General features: G+C 36.9%; 1 protein-coding gene across 2 annotated transcripts in view; it reads right to left on the reverse strand.

Moving 5' to 3' along the window:
- The window catches only part of LOC116514000 (nicotinamide/nicotinic acid mononucleotide adenylyltransferase 3-like), a 35915-nt gene extending 23570 nt beyond the window's left edge, over nucleotides 1–12345 (reverse strand). The window contains exon 1 of one of the 2 annotated variants that reach the window (XM_032225368.1): nucleotides 12278–12345. The gene's annotated coding sequence lies outside the window, so the exon portion shown is untranslated. Of the gene's footprint in view, nucleotides 1–12169 lie in introns of both variants that reach the window. The other variant, XM_032225367.1, reaches the window with a different exon arrangement.
- Between the last annotated feature and the right edge of the window lie 671 nt (nucleotides 12346–13016).

The following is a 13016-nucleotide window of genomic DNA, read 5'->3' on the forward strand; positions in this document are numbered from 1 at the left end:
GGAGTCAGTAGAGCTGCCGTCAACCTCTGATGGAAAGGGGGTTGGTGGGTCGGCCTTGCAGAGGGTGGAGGACCCTAAACAGGGAGTTAAGGCTCGGCCGAAGTCGGTAGAGCTGCCGTCAACCTCCGACGGAAAGGGGGTTGGTGGGTCGGCCTTGCAGAGGGTGGAGGACCCTGGACAGGGTGTTAAGGCTCGACCGAAGCTGGTAGAGCTGCCGTCAACCTCCGACGGAAAGGGGGTTGGTGGGTCGGCCTTGCAGAGGGTGGAGGACCCTAAACAGGGAGTTAAGGCTCGGCCGAAGTCGGTAGAGCTGCCGTCAACCTCCGACGGAAAGGGGGTTGGTGGGTCGGCCTTGCAGAGGGTGGAGGACCCTGGACAGGGTGTTAAGGCTCGACCGAAGCTGGTAGAGCTGCCATCAACCTCCGACGGTAGTGGGGCTGGTGGGTTGGCCTTGTGGAGGGTGGATGACCCTGGACAGGGTGTCGACGCCGGGAAGGGCGGAAGGAAACATGGTGGCCACCGGATACCTAAAGAGTTCCGATTCAAGGGGGCTATGCCTCCAGAGGTTTGGGATTCATGAAAAAGGCACCAAGGATTAGAGAGCAAGAGGATGAGCAATTTTATAAGATATGGGATTTGTTTTATCGGTGGCTAGGGGAAAAAAAAAACTTGGAAATGAAAAATGATATACTTATGCTTTAATTGAAGAAAGTGAATGATGATATAATTATGCTGTGAAATAATCTAACAATGATACAATGAAGAATTAATATAAGGTCTGGTGATATAATGTATAATGTTAAGAACTTATTATAATGATATTTCGCTGCTGATAAGCAATTTTAATAAGTGAACAAATGAAAACTGGTATATATATGCAGCGACGTCTTGTTGAAAAATGAAGGAATAAGATCTCTGTTTGAAGGTATGAAATGCAAGGACAATAATGAATATAAGTATACTTTCTGGGGAAAAATAATGCTAATGTTAACTGAATATATATTGTAGAATGAAAATGAGGTTTTTAGTTATACTAGATGAAACATTTGAGACGGTAAATATTATTTGAAGATGTAGATGTTAAAACACTTGTAACCAAACGACATGCTCCATGTGATGATGGTTTTTTTTTCTTTTTTTGTGGTTTTTCCTTTTTTTTCCCTTTTTTTTTAAAATCCTAGTTTATTGTGGTGTCTATTAAATATATAACAGAGAGATACGGGGTGTGTGTATGGGAAGAAACGTAGTAGGGATGGATTGCTACAGGCAGGGGAATAAGAAACGATACTAAATTATAATCTATTAAATGAAACAATGAATGTATAAGAATGATAAAGGTTAAAACACCTGTAATCAAATGACATACTGCATGGGATGATGGGCTTTGTTTTTTTGTGTGTGTGTTTTTTTTTCTTTTTTCTTCTTTGCCTTTCTTTTTCTATTGTTATGTGATTATGTTGTCTATGTAACAAAAATAAAAATTCTATTAAAAAAAAGGCACCAAGGGTCATCTTGGGGACACGTCATCCCGACCATTGAACCCCAGGGAAAGGGCCCTGCGGTGGGGGATAGTGTTGTGACTCAGCAGATGTCTGCTGTGAGTCTTTTCGGGATACAAGATTCATTATGCAGCTGGGGCTGGTTAGAGGCAAGTTTGGAGATAAAAGGACGGATGCTGCCACGCCCTAGTCGCAGGAGACAACATTCCTTCGTGCGTACAACATTGCTTAATACACTTGGATAAGTGTTTTGGTGTTTCCTGTAACCCTGATTCGTGGAGACTTTGGAAGAAGTGCATTGCTTGTAAGAGTTTTGTTTTGCATTCTTGTCGGAGACTTGTATTTATGTTATTTTTGGGCTCGAAGCCAGTTTGAACTGAGAACTGATAAAGAAAGACTTCCTTTTAAGTTTGTCTGCTTGCGTTTGTTAACAGCCATGAAGGGGGGACAGAACAACAATGTGTGTGTGTGTGTGTGTGTGTATGTGTATGTGTGTGTATATATATATATATATACTTTAAAGTCACAACCCCTGGTATGCCCAAGTATGGGAGGAAGGTCACACTTCCACTCTCTGTCATTAGGCTCGTCACAAGAGACCATCCAGACAGAAACCCAATATTTTTTACTGTTGCCTTTTTTGTTACATTTGTTATATTTATGCTGATAAATAAATAAAGGGAGACTAGTATAGATCTAGAAAATAGCTTGAAATAGATCTATACTAGTCTCCCTTTATTTATTTATCAGCATAAATATAACATACATACATACATACATACATACATACATACATACATACATACATATATATATATATATATATATATATATATAATGTACAACATAAGGAAATTGGATATAAATTGTAAACAGTGATTTGGAAAGGAGGATTAGAAATTTTTGTTACTAAATATTATTGATGTTTAGTCAGAATAGGCCATGAGGATATAGTGTTATTGGAGGATATTAGAAATAACAAATGAAATGCCAGTATGTGGTCAGGTTTTAAATCTTGGTACATTTTATGATGAAGGACATTTAAACAATTATAGTCAAATGAAAATGGAGGTATGATGATGGTAATATGTATAAAAATATCTGATATTTTTAAAATACTTGAGTTAATACGAATTTTGTGATGACAGTGGAGACGCACGAAAGTTTTTTGTAACCAACTGATATACTTTCTACAGTATGTAAAGGAGGAGGATTCTTTGTTTTATGTTTGTTTTGAAAATTTAAAATAAAAAAACATTTAATTAAAAAAATATGTCAATCTATAAGATTGAATAATAGAATAAGAAATTAAAAAGCTGGGGTGGGGAAAGATACTTTTCAGCTCTTAGGGAAATCTAGTTACTTTTTCTGTAACTAGCTTTCCAAAAGTAAAAACAGAATTTTTTTGTTTAAAGTTGAGGCAGGATTATTTATTTTCCTTTGAAGACTGTTAACTGTGCTAAAGAATGAAAAAGAAAGGTGTATCGTTTTCTCTCATCTCAGGTCCAGAATGCCAAATTCTTTCTGATGTTCAGCAATATTCTCTGTAACTGTTAGTATGGCCTCTGATTCTTCTCAAACAGAAAAGAAAAAAGGAAATGTCCCTAGAACCCTCAGATGAACAAATTATTGGTATTTTTAATCTGTCTTCATATTCAAAAGCAGTTTTCTGCTACATGGCTTAGAGTTGTAGTGCCAAGCTGCTTATTCTGATACTGGCATCTCTTTATAAGTAATTATTCTTCCAACTTCCATCATAAAAATTCTATTAAATTTGGTATCTTTAAATATAAACCAACCCACAGAAAATCTATTATATTATAAAGAAAGACACTGAAGTACATTAGATCAAAGAAAGAATCACAGCTGTAAGGATTATTGCTTTAAAGAAATACTTTAGAAATACAACCTTTTCTTTGATAGTTACAGAGCGCTGATAATGTGCGTACAATGATGAAGAAGGCAAAAGAAAGCCTATGGCTAAAAATACTCATTTCTGCTCAGTAAGTGTGTCAAATTAAGCATCCACATGGCTCCAGAAATCCTACACTGCAATACCACAAGCTGAGCATACTGTTCACAAATTTCCCAGCAATATTGCTATTATTCATTTTGCATGATCTTGCATGCTTAAGTATTTAATTTTGGTTAATACTGTGGGCAAAAACAGTGGTGGGAGGCATTTCATTTCTATCTAAAGCAAAGTTAGGAAGAATCTATACAATATTTGTGTGTGAAGAAAGCTAGATTCTGGAATCTAGAAAGGAGTTATTTTTGTCTTCTCCCCAGTCTCCCCAGTCAAATCATCCCAGAAGTGAAAGTACTAATGCTCAGTGAGACTCCATTTGGAATTGTCTGTGTAGAATTCCATATGTATAATTTGTTAAATCAACAATACTTTATTTACTGGTAATATGCATAAATTATATACCTAAGCCACCACAATAGTAAACACTATAATTTAGACAAAAACAATCTATATAAATCTGCAGTTTGTGTCCTTTTTGTTAAATTTCTTACAAATACATAGTTTTGATCAATATGGAAATTATAATTCATCTGTAATATTTTAAACAATTACAGAACATGTGTTGAGGTCAAGATGTCCCCCCCCAAACTTGTTGCAAATTTTAAACATTCACCGTTTTAAAATAAAATATGTAGACTTCGCTGGATATTAACATTAATAGATCAAAAAGATAAAGACGGTTAAATCAAAACCCTTTCAGAGTAAACCTTAAAAGTTTTAAAAAGTTTTCTGTGTTAGACTGCAAATTGTGTTTTTTTAATCATTTCTATCCTGGAAGTTGGCAAATGGGCATATATAAGTAAATACTACTAAAATTTGATTATATGTTAAAAGCTCTGATAATTATTTTTCAGTTACAGACAGACCAGTGGCCTTTTTATATTTTTAATAAAAAGCAGCAGTTTTAATCAGCAAATGGCAGTAGGTTATACATGGGCATAACTCATAACACTCAACCTACACTCTATTTTTCTATCATTAATATTAAAGGTCTGACAGGTTAATTGAGAAAGGAATTATCTGTAGAACAGCCTAAGATTGCTTTCAGTTTAGGATTGTATGATTATCTGACAAAGTTAGTTCAAAGTTAACACTTCAAAGATATATTTAAAACAAATACTCCAAACTCAAATTTTCATCTCTATATTTAATTGTAAAATTACTTTAACCTTAACTTGGGAGAGGAATAGCAAATTGGGAAAAAAAATAGTTGAATGCAGAAAGTTTAGCCAGGATGAACTAAACCTTCAGAGGCTTTTTTTGATATTTGATCAAAGAAGCTGTCAGATCTACCATCACATCACTTCAGTTCTGTTTTGCTATGATGGCATCCTGCCATAATAGGAATAGGACCAGTAGGGGAACGTCGGAAGGGGGGATGACAGGAACAAGAGGTACCAGGAAAAATAGGAGCCGCGGTGACCCAGTGGTTAGAATGCAAAACTGCAGCTATTTCTGCTGCCTGCTGTCTGTCTGCAGTTTAGCAGTTCGAATATGACCAGGCTTAAGGTTGACTCAGCCTTCTGAGGTTGATAAAATGAGGACCCAGATTGTTGGGGGCAATATGCTGATTCTGTAAACTTCTTAGAGAGGGCTGTATATACTGTGAAGCAGTATATAAGTCTAAATGCTATTGCTATTGCTACCATCCCAAGATAAGAGACAATGATTGAAAGATCCAAGGACACAGAATGGAATGCAAATGGCTAGTAAAGAGATGTCAACGTTAGAACTGTTACCAAAACACTACTTTGAATACTAGTGAATATATTAACAAAATGTATATTTCCAGGGGAGGGCCTGGGAAAAGGGAAAATCATGGGGTTTATGCAGGAATATTCAGATCTGACTTTGCATACGCTTTAACACTTGGCTTTAATAAAAGTATACCTTTCACTACAAATGGGAGTTGAGGGTCTTTCTTTCCTAAACACCCAAGCTGGGACAGTCCTGATGTAAGCCCAGGTTGCACCTGGCCTTTATATTCTCCCATCTTCATCAAAGATTTCAAAAATTATGCTGCAAGAGTGGAATAGTAGAGATAATAAGCTTTCTTACGATAGCATGGCCTCTGGCTAGGGAAATAATGCAACTCAGCTATTTCTGCCACAATGAACACAGTGGGTCTGCTTTGAGTATTCTTTTAAGTATCCTATTCTTAAATAGGATTAAATAATCCTATAAATTCTCTCATTATTTTTACATGTACTTTTTACTATTCCTCTGAAAATAATAGGCAAATCAATGTCTTTGACCTATTTAACTGTTTTCCTGTTTATGTCAACTGTTAACAAACCAAATACCAATCAGAATATAATTAAACATTTCACTTTAATTTGAAAAACACACCAGATGCAATATTGATTTGGTATGCATTATTACATTACCTCAGAGGCTTAATCAAGCAAATTAAGCTCGTAGGTACCCTTAGAAAATATTAAGAAATAACTAAAGTGATATTTACCACTTTATTATGTTAACTAATTTTGACATAGGCATAGTATTACACTTTAAGAATATGTACTATATAGATGGATACTTTAAAACCTTGTTGGCAGATCCTTTCCTTTAAGGATTTTCCTGTAAAAAGACAACTGACAACCCGTCTTTCTAGGTGGGGATTTCTTAATCCATTTAGTAACAATTTCTCCCTCCAGATTAGTCCTGGGAAAAACAGAAGGGAAGATACTTCAAACCTTTCTATCCCAAGCCCAGTAATAGCAAAGTTTGGCTAATTTTAAAGAAAAAAAAGAGAGATAATTGTTCAACCACATGTGGGTGACGTTTAATGAGAAATATGCTTGTGAAACATGGCACTACATTCTTAGATAAAAGGAGCTTATTATCTCCTACTTTTTCACAGAACCTACCTAGGAGCCAAGCATATAATTAATAGCAAGGATGGTCACATCTAGATAAACTCAGTGAATCTTAATTTTCAGTAGCTAGGCATAAGAGATCAATACTAAGAAAAAGCAAATAGTTACACTCTATAATGTATAACAATTTGAAGATGATTTCTAAGATTTTCAAAATCTCTGGAGAAAGACCTCACATTTATAAATAAGTGTTTGCAACTTATTTCATATAAAATCTTTCAATGTTCTGTGCCCTAATTTCAAATTCTTCTTTTCCTGTTATAATTATTTATAATTTCTTCTTCATGGTGAGCATAAATTAGCTAGGGCTGAACCATGAATTCCAACACCTGCAGAGAAAAGAAATTATTGAATGTAACATATTAATTGTAAGCCGTCTACAGCAGCAGGAGAGACAAAATCTAAATCTTGTTTTATAATACTATTCAGTTGCAAACAACACTTTACACATCAATGCAGCAAAGCCCCTGTGATGATTTATATGAGTATGTGTTAGACAAAGTTAATGTGAATTTTAAATAAAAAGGAGCCGAGAGGACTTAACCTCTTCTTTACTCACAGTTTTTATCTTCCAAATTCTCTATTGTAATTCTTCTCTACTTTGCAATATTCCTGAAACACACATCTAGATAAATAATGTGGGATACGGTAATTAGAATATTATAGGAGGAGGATAACTGGTTCAGAAAACTCTCAATTCTTCTTCCCATAAGGATGGGCTATATCAAGATATTTTTCACCACTGTAAAGAAATGTAATCCCATTCTGAGCAAGGAACTAGGGCAAGGAAGATTCCAATATTTTATTACAGCAAGATAGAACTATGAAATAAAACAAGGTGAAGTCAGTCCAAGAATATACTTTCTACTAGAAAAAGGAGACTAAATACTTGAAGCAGTCTATATATTAGACTTAGGCCAGTTGTTTAAATATTAGTAATATTAAATTATATGGACTTCAATTCCCAGAATTCTCCAGCCAGCATGCTGGCTGGGGAATTCTGCAACCTGAGTCTATGATTAAAATTTGCAAGGTTGAGAAACACTGCTTTAAAATGATTTTAGTTACAGAAAATATCAGGTGGTTTATAAGAAACAAACATGCTGCCAGAGAACTGAATTACTTTGTAGTTTTGGTAATTCCTGTGTATGTTAGTTACACTGCAGTTAAAGCCTAATATGGGGGAATAGGAAAAAATATTTCCACTTCTGATTTTAAGAGGACTACTAGGCTAGACTGAAATATTTTGTCCATCCCTATCATAACAGAATTTCTACCCAACTGATGGAGAAATGCAAGTGTGGATACATCTGATAAGTACTCTGTCCAAAAGAAATCTGATCCATGAATCACAGAAGACAAAAGCCAGAAGCATCAGATGGGACCTGTACAAAGTGATGGCACTTGAAAGGGACCGATTCAGAGGCTATCAAAATTAACACATGAGGACACACTGTTTATGGTCATGTTGAACAGAATTTAATCTCAAAGCCAGCAGTGTGAAAGTTAAAAACAAAATTTAGCCCTAGATGGAGAGATGTACAGGTAATGTCCTCACAGCAACCATTTAGTTATGATGGTGATGAAAAAGGGGCAGATATACAACCTTTGCAGCATTTCTCTCTCTCCCTCTCTCTGTCACATTCACCATTACAGTCAGTTTAGTACTGCAACCAACTCTGACCACGGAATCTTTTGACGTGTCCCGTCCCCCCCCACCTTGCAGAGGGTAAGGATTATCTAAACAAGCTGTCTCTTCCTGAGCTGCTTTCTTGGCAGTGTAGCACATTCCTAAAAGGTTCTAACTGCAAATTAACAAGCTTAGCTCTGTGACCTTAAACAATTGATTAGAACCCTAGGGCTGGCTCATGCTGCTGCCTTACACTGACAAGACTCTAATCAGTTTCACACCAAAGAATTTTGCTTGTCTCCTAAGAGGCTTCCAGGAAGCACACTAGGCAAACAGTGGACATTAGCATTCTTTTCAATGCACATTCCCTGTTGTGTACCCACTTATTCTCTTGTAAACCTTTCTTCTTCAATGAAATACAAATATCAATTCTCTTCTTGTTAATTATCCCAGTTCCTCCAAAGGAATGAGGACAAATGGCTACAAGACTTGCCCCTTTACCTCATGAAGAAAGTTCTGGAAATCTTCCCTGCGATTTGGATTCACGTGGCTGTTTTGGCGTATCCTTCTAATGCTGTAAAGCAGGGGTGTCAAACTCGTGATGACACATCATCACGACATATCACAACTTTTCCCCCCTTCACTAAAACGGGGGTAGATGTGGCTAGCACATAACACATCCAGCCTGCGAGCCGCGAATTTGACACCCCTGCTGTAAAGGAAAGGAAAGCTGAAATAAAATCGTAAGCACATTTGTGGTTACATTATTTTTCACTTAGTGACCACTTTTCTGATTGAATTACCATGGTCCCTAAACAAGAAACACCCATAGATGATAAGAAACTCTGAAATGATCCATGTGCACAAACATGACAAAAGAATCTTCCTGAGACTACAAGGGATCAATATAAATTCTTAACCATACAAAAAAATCTATGCAGAGAATACAGGAGAAAGTTACATCAAAAATTGCTTCAGAACCAAGACAATTTACACCAATATATAAAACTGGCTAAAAATGCACCTGCTTGCCAAAGAAATGCAAAGTGGAAATAATGTCTTGATTAGAGAAATGAATAAAAATAAGTCATTTTGCAGCTGTGTGTTATTAAGTATGTTGAAAACATTTTGGTATTATTTAGTATTTATTTTGGGGACTAACTGTATGTTGTAAAGATTCTGTCAAATTATGAGAAATGTGTTTGCAAATCTATGGTACTATAGAAAGTTTTAAGACAAATATGGGCTCATATATACAGTATATCTCAATGAGAAATGAGCCAGTTTGGCCTAGTGGTTAAGATACCAAGCTAGAAATCAGAAGATAATATGTTCTAGTCCTGCCTTACACATGAAGGGCAGCAGGGTGACTTTAGTCCTGTCATTCTCCAGTCAACTCACCTCACAGAGTTATTGACATGGGGCAAATAGGAGGAAGGAGTATTAGATATATTCACTGCACTCATTTATTTATAAAAAATAATAAATGTAGGATAAAAAGTATTAAATAGTAAAATAATTGTTAGGAATATTGTTGGCAATATATAAATCATGTAACAATGCTGTACCTGTTTCTTTAAATCATGCTGTAAATGTGATTGGTTGCTCTTTCCTCAATCAGCCATAAGGTGGAGCCAGAATCACTGTTAGATGCTGATCTGATCTGAGTGTTTGGAGGTTGGCTGTGTGCCGTATAGTGATCAGTGTGAGCTATTGTAAGTTTTGCAACTGCTAGCAAACTTTGTGTACCGGACTGTTTGTATGTTTATGGACTATGTTATTTGGATTATCCTTTAACTGAAAGATGTTGATGACTGACTGTCTTAACTGTGTATGACTTGGACTGTTTGATGGACTCTGATATCTCTATTTCCACGAAAGTAAAAGCCTATTTAAACTGCAGTGTCTCTGTATGCTGGTTTATGTGTTCACCAACACCAATCTCACAATGCTTCTCTGAACGTACTCGCTCTCCCAACGGGGAGCTTACCTAACAAAAATGACTATGGAATAATAAAATGTGGTCTGCACACCTCTGCTCTGTACTTCCCAAATTTTTCTCAATACCATCTATTATATTCTTTCATCAAAAATTCCCATGCTGGAGCAATTAACAAACTAACCCACCATTTAGTCTTTGCATTCTCTTTAGATGGGAACAGAAATAGAATTATTCCAATCATCAAGGCCAGATGCAGAATTCAGACATGGGTTAAACAAATCACACTGTCGCAGCAATTTTAACATTTTTGAGTCACACCATCTAAAGTTGCAGCCTTGCGATTTTTAAATCTATTTCTTGTTATTTAATTTTATTCATTCATTAAGTAGCTCTACACATAGCATGTTCTCCTCTGCTTCTCCCTACAACTGTAAAGTAGGTTGGCCTGAGAAAGAATGAGTGGCTCAAAATCCCCCAATATAAAGGAGTTTATTGCAAATCTGTCTGAATGTCAGCAAAAATAGAACAGGTATTGAGTGAGAGGCCAACTAAAGAAAGGTTAAATTTGAGAACCGATCAGATCGGGCTGGATCAGTAGGGTAAAACATTCCAGAAAAAAGCCCCTCAATATATTTCTACTGAGGAAGCAGTGGACAGTGTCTCAAAAGCGTCTCTCTTATGTTTCCCAGTGCACACAAAGCAATAGACACAAGGTCTTATTTTATACAGTTCCTCATACAGAAGAAAATACAGCTGCCTTCTATCGTCACTTCAAGTAAAGGGATTGAATATAAATTCTAGAATTCATGCCCTTTTCTCTACTTTGCTGTCTTTTCAAACTCAATGGAATGTTGGAAATAAATCAAGATGGTACATACTATCATCTATTTGTCCATCAGCAGAATGTCTCTCACACAACAGAAAAGAATATAAGTATTATTTATTTATATTGGCCGATCTGGCTAGAGATTGCATTAAAAATAACAAAATCTAGGATAATACCCCAATACATCTCTATGGAAGAGAAAGCTGATTAGAAAGCTAACCAGCTTTCTAACCAGTTTTCTCTTCCATAGAGATGTATTGGGGTAGCTGCTTGGAATGTTCTCAACTACTGGTACTCCATTCTTCAGTTTTTCTCTCTTCTTCCTCATCTCATATAAAGGCAGTGATATGGCTAACATTTTTCAGCCTACCTTTTTACCTTCTACACAGGTAGCTTTTTCCAGCCCTTCTAGAATCATTGTGCTAGATTTTAAGAACTAAAGTGTTTTCTTTCCTGCAGTATTAAACTACATCTACAAACTATTTTATTCTGCACATACATAAATTCTAGAGCTCAAGGTCCTATAAAAATTTCACTGGCTTAAAAATGGAAAGAGGTAGCAGATATCTTTTAAGACTCATCATTAGTATAAAATGTTTGTATTTCACTCATTTCTGTTTTTATTTTAGTGAAAACCCTAAACGTAACATACGCTGCACAGAAGGGGTGACATTAATTCAACAGATAATATTTCAATGACTTATAAATGTAAACATGCGGAAAACAATCTAGATGCTTGGTTAACATCACAGATGGCATTGAAATATTAAACAAATGCAACAATGACAATCTCCCCCTTTTGTGTATTTTGTACTAAAGATTGGTATTAATCTGCAGTAAGGTCTGTTGTGCACAGGTATCAAAATATGTATAATTAAAAAAAAACAATTAAGTATAAATAGCAAATGTGTTATCAGCTTGAATCGACTGGGTGCCAAATGTAATTGAAGCCACCTCTCTTATCCAATCTGGTCTTTAATCCAGATGAGAAAAGCCATTTGTTAATTGCAAAGAGTTCACCTGCTTCTTATGGCCAATGAAATAACTGGGGCCTTTAACAACCGTTAGCCCCATTGCCTTTATGAAAGCCTTTCTTCTTCACGTTGCCTCTTACTCCCGAGGACATCCCAGAAGTCAGCAGTTGCTCATTTTAAATGTTCTCTTTTTAGCCTGCCATTTTCTCAGGCTGTCTCTGACCTAGAGGAAGAGCCTTAAAAGGGCAAGTGGAACTCCAAGCCTGAGAGCTTCGAGAGGTTCGTCCCTGACGCTGAACGATTTATTTTCACTTTTGAAGTGAACAGCCCTTTCTCATTCCCGTCTTTGCCTCCCTTTACTTAGAGAGCTGGGAAAGCGCGGTCACATACCCGCTTTCCGAAGCTTCCTTGCGACGAACCTCCGGCCACCTTCGGCGCCTCACCACCCTGCATCGCCCAAGTGGGACGTAAGATTTGAACCGCCTTGTCCTCCCTTACCAGCCAGAGTCAATATCGCTAACCTCCGCCGAGTCCTTTCACCTTCCCGAACTTGATCACAGTTCTGCCCCTTGAGGGGAGGTGCTGCTCCCGGACAGGCAAGGCGGGGTGGAGTTTGAACGTAAACAAACGTAAACTTAGTTGAGTTTTACGCAGGGTTACCTTAACGTATGTTTCTCGCTTCTGCTTTGTGTGTTCAGCGCTAGCGCAAAAATGGTTTCTGAATTCTGTAGTACTCGCTGGTTGCGCTGCACTCAGTACTTCCCCCACCCCCCTAACAAGAGTAATACAACGGAGCACTAGTTAGGGGAGAAACGTTGAGTCCAAATATTATATTGGGAGATCCATGATTTGGGAATATGTAAAGGTCAACGTCCTGGATGAAACAATTCCATACTTTTGTGTCCCTAAATTTCTCTTCATCTTACTCGCAGTTCAAGAATGATAGAGCCTGCATCGTCTTTGTCTGTACCATTGTTAAACCAGCATTTCCCTTTGCCTCTTACTATGACACCACCCATTGATTAATTTGGAAAGAAGGCAGATTTCTTCAGTGATCTGAAACAAGCTAGAGTAATAGGGTACAGTTCAGACGGTAAATGTCATGCCTCTGCTTGTTTGTTTACACATAATTTTCTGGTAACTCCAGGATGCCCAAGAAGCACTTCAACTCAGCATCTCTGAAACCGAATTTGCTGCCCTTTGAGATTCCACAAACTGGATATGAATAAGCCATAGA

The sequence above is a fragment of the Thamnophis elegans genome, chromosome 10 (assembly GCF_009769535.1).
Source record: "Thamnophis elegans isolate rThaEle1 chromosome 10, rThaEle1.pri, whole genome shotgun sequence".
Taxonomy (NCBI): domain Eukaryota; kingdom Metazoa; phylum Chordata; class Lepidosauria; order Squamata; family Colubridae; genus Thamnophis; species Thamnophis elegans.